Source organism: Panthera pardus, unplaced genomic scaffold (genome assembly GCF_024362965.1).
Source record: "Panthera pardus isolate Hobbes unplaced genomic scaffold, ASM2436296v1 HiC_scaffold_7, whole genome shotgun sequence".
Classification (NCBI taxonomy): Eukaryota; Metazoa; Chordata; class Mammalia; order Carnivora; family Felidae; genus Panthera; species Panthera pardus.
The window spans coordinates 25773941-25779940 of NW_026527002.1; the positions used below are offsets into that span (position 1 = coordinate 25773941).

The following is a 6000-nucleotide window of genomic DNA, read 5'->3' on the forward strand; positions in this document are numbered from 1 at the left end:
ACGTTTTATTTTTCAAATTCACAGTGATGTTTTTCATACAAAACAAAGAAAAAACAGCGATGTCTTCCTTTTTTACAAGGACATTTTGACATTATCTAGAATGAGCTCGTTGCAAATCCAGAAAGTTTCTAAAACACACTGAACTGTTTTCATTTTCACAAATTGGACTTTTACATAAATTTCAAACTTTTCGATTTCATCTTTCTCTTATAAAATTGCCATGTGATTGTGGGAAGATACTCCTATTTTAACTTTCAGCTTGGGAGACATGAAAACAATGATATCGAATGGCCCCTTGCCCAACTGCTGTCTCCTCTGGGTCCCCCGTCCCGAATGACTAATTGGCATTGGAGAGAAGCAGAATCAATCTACACATATGGGAATGTGCTCAAGAACGATTCTGCAGTGGCCCTCCCTGTAACTCTCCATAACTATCATACCAACTACTTTGCCTCTAAGTAGTATTTTGGGCTTAATTATCTGGTGGTTATTCTTGGGGCCTTAAAATGTGAGAGCTATAATTGCATGTTTTGTTTGTACATTTATATTAAGTCAGATATAATTGTTTTTTTTTAATGTTTTATTTATTTTTGAGAGAGTGAGAGAGTGCAAGCAGGGGAGGGGCAGAGAGGCAAGGGGACAGAGGATCCAAAGCAGGCTCCTTGCTGACGGCAGTGAGCCCGATGTGGGGCTCAATCTCACGAACTGGGAGATCATGACCTGAGCTCAAGTCAGACACTCAACTGACTGAGCCACCGGGGCGCCCGCAGAAGTAATTGTTTTAAGAATAATGCAGTGCTTGATTTTTTTTTTTTTTTGCATATGAATGTGTTAGTCTTCCAGTCCTGTGTCACATATCACTGTGATTATTGACACATAGAAAAAGGTCTTATGTGGAAAAACGCCTAGGATCAGTTATGTAAAATAGAGATTTTTCCACATAATGTCTGATGTGGAAAAGCTCCTATGGGCAGTTATGTAAAATTTACAGTTATGTAAAATATTAAATGAAGTATTATGAAAAATAGAGTATAATTTGATATTTTCCACGCACTAGGAACAGTTTAAGTGTCCGCGTTCATCTACAAGTCTGTTTGGATGGCTGCTGAGTGTGTAGCTACCCCCTACTGCTGAGTGTGTAGCTACCCCCTATACGGCAGCCAAAGCATCTTGTTTTCTCTCCGCTGGATCACAGGCCTTGCTTGTAGAGCGGGCGCTTCCCTGACCGCCCTTCTGATTTGTCACTCTGAAACCGGTACCCAGAGGTCCTATATGAGAGAAGGTGAGAAGGGAGGAGAGAAATGTTTATGAAATACTTAAATAGCCTACCCTTTCTCCTCATTCAACTCACCATAAATATAATTTGCATCCTCCCCCCTGGAAAGGTGGGCTCTGCGTGTAAGTATCAGAGGTGCAGAAGGATGTTGGAGGCATCTCTTCCGTGAGCAGTATAAACGCATGGGGAACTGAGGAATCTGGTGCTATGAACTTGTTGCCTTATTCAATCGTGGGCCAAAACAGACCAGAGAGTGTTACAAAGAGAAAAGGTCCGTGAACGTACTTGCTAGAATTTGCAACTTCTCTTGCATTTGTTCTTGTTTGCTATGGATTTTAAACATTAACACAGCAGAGGTACCAGCAGGACCCTGTCTGAGAACCTCAGTTCCCCCACTTACAGTTCACATCAGTTTTAGGCTAATTTACCTGCGGTGGGTAATGCTGTATCTTTTAATTATATCATAGGGTGGAGCTGGGGTTCTCCATCTTTCTATCATCATCTTTCTACTGTGTTATTTGTCATCAAACAAAAATCTCCCTCGCTTTATGGGAGAAGTAGACATACCAGCTAAGTGGAATCAAAAGGAGAAAATGACTTCCTAAGTAGAATATAGCTGTGTTTCTCACATGCCCTGGGCTCTTGCAACCAGCTTGAAATACATATATGAGCAAACTTTGAGCTTATGACATGTTCATCTTGGGCCGACATTAATGGGATTTCACTATAGAAAAAGCTTCATTTTAAGATACCCCATCCCTTTGAAGGCAAACCTGAGGGTTTTCATCCTGAAGAAATCACTAAAAAGGAACTCCACGGAATATGAGATGTGCCATAAAGTAATGTCTGATTCCAAAGGCTACACCCCAAATTTGATTTAAGTTGCAATGCATACGTTCAGTTTTAGTGTTTATCAACCTCGTTTCATCACCCATTTTATTCTATTTTGGGTGGAATGGCTCTTCTGGCTTACCAGCTTTAATGCTTACCTTGCTTCCAACAAATCTTCAAATTATTTAGTCTTTCAAGATCGTAAGAAGGCTCTTTCAGGAATAATATACATCATGCGTGCCTGTTTCCTGAATGATTTCCTGAATGATATTCCGACCCTCTCTTCAGTATTACTAATCACTATTACTCATTTGCTAGTAAAATGAATTATTTTCTGCTTAAAAAAATTCCACATTTGTCTTTTTCTATCATGACCAGATGCAAAAAGAGCAAGTGGCAATAGAAAAGCACATGCCTGTATACCTGGAAAAAATTAGAAAAAATTAGAAAATTAGAAAAAATTAGAAAAATTTACATTTTGTCCTTTAGGATGTTGGCTTCCTTTGGCATTTTGCTCAAGATGATTAGAAAAATAACTTGATTTTCTATTTTTAACTTATTTACTTTGTCATTTTCAGCAGCGTCTAATTTTTATATCTTCCATTAGTGTTTGGAAATACTGTCTAACTCAATTTCCTTAAATGGAACTTTAGAACATGCCTTTTGCATTTTTCTCATACTTCAATATAATTTACCAGCACATTTGGGGTAAATCTAGATAAGAGTAATTTTAGCACAATTATCTTTGGCCCCATATACATAATAAGTTTTATTTTCACCTCAAAAAGAAATTTTCCCTCTGGGAAACCTAGATCAAGGAAACCTGGGAAAATAACTATATCTAAGTTCATTGTGAGGCAAGTATTTTCTTCTAAAAGCATAACTTTCAGGAAGAGGCAGCTGTTTCAGGAGAATCAAACCAAACAAACTAATGACAATAGGAGACTATCTGCAGAAAAATGTTTATCTCTCAGCGAAATTTCAAAGAACTGGAGTAGGAGTTAGGGAACAGGAACGAAACATCTTTAGCACTAGAACTTGGTAACAGACTTGAAAATTACACATGCATTTAGTTTATAGTTGCTACCACTTATTCTGTATCAGTTTTTCTCTTCTGTTTCCGATGTTCATACGTCAGTTGGCTACGGTCTGTTTTACGAGCTTATATTTTTACTGTAGGCCCAATGTTCATTGTTCATTACCCTTCATTTGCATCTCTTCTAAAATGTTTACTTAATAGCCGATTATTTAACTCAGATTACTCCTCAAGATGTTGAATTCCTGAAAACCCCTGCTGGTCTTTGACTATAGGAGTTAGGATTGCTATCACGGTCTTCTAAAAATTTTCATGGCATTTCATTATATGATCTCTAGATAGGAATGCGCAGACCCCATCTGATGGGAAAGGCTGGGTCCACAAGTATTGATCCATTTTGTTTTCTAACTACCACTGCTGTTTTAAGTCTTTTAGTTCCTTAAAATTTCTCATCTTAAATTTTATCATGTCGGACAGGCAAGCCAGCAATTTTCCTAGAGGTAGGGAGCAAAAGCAGTTAGGTGGAGAGAGGTGCAATTGAATATGAAGTCTAGGTGAACTAGACCTAAAACTAAGGCTGGCTTCATAAGTAGGCAAAAGAGGCTGAGTACCAACCAACACAGTATTACTCTAGCAATGCAAGGAAGGTTCTTCTGTCCTTAATAAAGCTCCTTCCACCTGAATCACTCAGGCCTGAAATTCTATAATTAGATATTAATTCCTTTGACTTAATGAATTATCCTCTGTTAAGTGGAAAATAGCATTGAATATCCTGAAATCAGAATACTATAGAAACCCCAAATTACTTAACCTAGTGTATAATAAGCCTTTTCAGAAATAGGTATATTCAAATCTTTGGTTCTTTTCTGGCAAATCAAATTTTATAGAGAGGCAAGTGGAAAGAAGCAAGGCCTAGTAGTGTAGGAATGAAGGCAAGGGACTTGAGGGTTTAGGTGCCCCCCAAACAACTCCATTGCTTCACAGTGTTCTTAGGGCTGGTCTGTGTCCCATGAATCTAAGAAGCCTATCACACCAAACTGGATTAAAGATTCAAGAATTCATTCATTCATTCCTACCATTCCTCTACAAATCTTAAACCATTTTCATTTAAATGTGTTTCCAGTGTGGCAACCATTCTTCTGTAAAATGTAAATACTTGCTATCAGTTTCTCCTGGAATACAATGTTATTTTCAAGTTCTTTCTTTCTTTTCTTTCTTTCTTTCTTTCTTTCTTTCTTTCTTTCTTTCTTTTTTTTTTTTTTGCATTTAAATATTTGTATTTTTTAACTTTTGAAATTAATTCAATTAGACAGGAACTTTGAGTGGCAGCTATAAAATTTAGTTTCCCCAAACCACATCTCCCATTGAGTCATAGATTTCTCTCTGTCAAGTCACCTAACAGCTTTCAGATTCAATTTTCTTACTTAAAAAAAAAAAATGGAATTTTTAGCATCTGTCCCCACTTACCATTGAGGATATCGGGAAACTGTTCTCTGACATGATGGAAATTCCTTAGAGATTATCACTGATGCAACTACAGAAATGATTCCAAAGCAAGTCAGAGAAGAGTTGGGTGTGGTAAGGTTACAAAGAAGAGCAGCCAGTAAGAAGCTAGGCTAATTGACAGTAATATGATAATGATTAGGGTCAAGCTGAGAGTGATGTTGAGGGCTTCAGCATATCTTGAACGTTAAGCCTAAGAAAGCTTTCTCAGCTGGGCGAAGAAGTCTAATCAAAGTTTTTTTTCCTAGCTGAAGAAATAGAAGCATGCAGTTTTTTAATCACTTGTTTTCCTTTCTTTCTTCCTTCGTTTCCCCTTCCTTCCTCCCGTCCTCCCTTCCTCCCTCCCTTCCTTTCTTTCCTCTTTTCTTTTCCTTTTTCTTTTCTTCTCTTCTCTTCTCTTTTCTTTTTTTTCTTTTCTTTTCTCTTCTTTCTCCCAAATGTTGCATTTAGCATAGAGGCAAGACTGAACAATATTAAAAAGGTGGTTGTCTTAAATCTATGATCATTTTCTCCACAGTTGTACACTAATAATTTAAACTTGACTCACCTTCTGGTTAGTTCTTGCATCAACCCGTTAGGTCTCCATCACAGCCCTTGTTCTGATTGTTTGGTAGTGAGCGTTACCTCCTTCGAGAACAAACCACCACCCATTAGGCTCCTAGTCTGTTCCTGTTGCAGTCAACTTTATTTGCCTCTAAAAAAATATATTCAGGAAAGGCACAGACTTTTACAATTCCCTTTTCTCTCCTGAGCTGTGGTTTAGTTTCTCACCCAACTATCCAGCTCATAAAAACGGCTCTGTAATAGGTTATTACTATCCACTACATTCGACGGAGTACTTGAAGCCCAGCAGAGGTCTTTTCCACTACCACGGGAGCCATAGTCTAACCCACACGTGTCTGCCTACTGAGCACTTAGTTCCCCTTCTCTGAAGGGGTTAGAGTCGTTTTGGCATACTGGAAGCAAACCTGGAAGAAGAATGTCTTGGGGGGTGATAAAGTTGAGTGTTCATATATTCAATTCCCCTCAAGTACTCTGTTAGCCACATCGTCAGAGTGGCAATAGATAACTTGATCTGAACCCTTAAAAATGAAATCGTGCCTACCCATGCTCAGGCCTAGTAATGAATAGCTGTGACTTCACTGCTATTTGTTTTTTGGTGCCTTCGGCGGTCATTTACTATTGCTATTTAATTAGCTTATCACCTTCTTTATTTAATGTAAATGTATTTTTCTACTGGAAGTTAAGCAGATGGATTTCCTTTTATTTGAGGGCCAATTACTTTTAGTGAAGGTGGTAATTATCAAGTGAAGGATGAGTGAGTCGGCCTTCCCAGAGGTGGAGTAAAAATTGG

The 6000-nt window shown here is 38.1% G+C and overlaps 1 protein-coding gene across 3 annotated transcripts in view; it reads left to right on the forward strand.

Annotated features, from left to right (window-relative positions):
- ZFHX4 (zinc finger homeobox 4) overlaps positions 1–6000 on the forward strand; it is a 160595-nt gene that overhangs the window by 149992 nt on the left and 4603 nt on the right. The gene's annotated exons all lie outside the window — the stretch shown is intronic.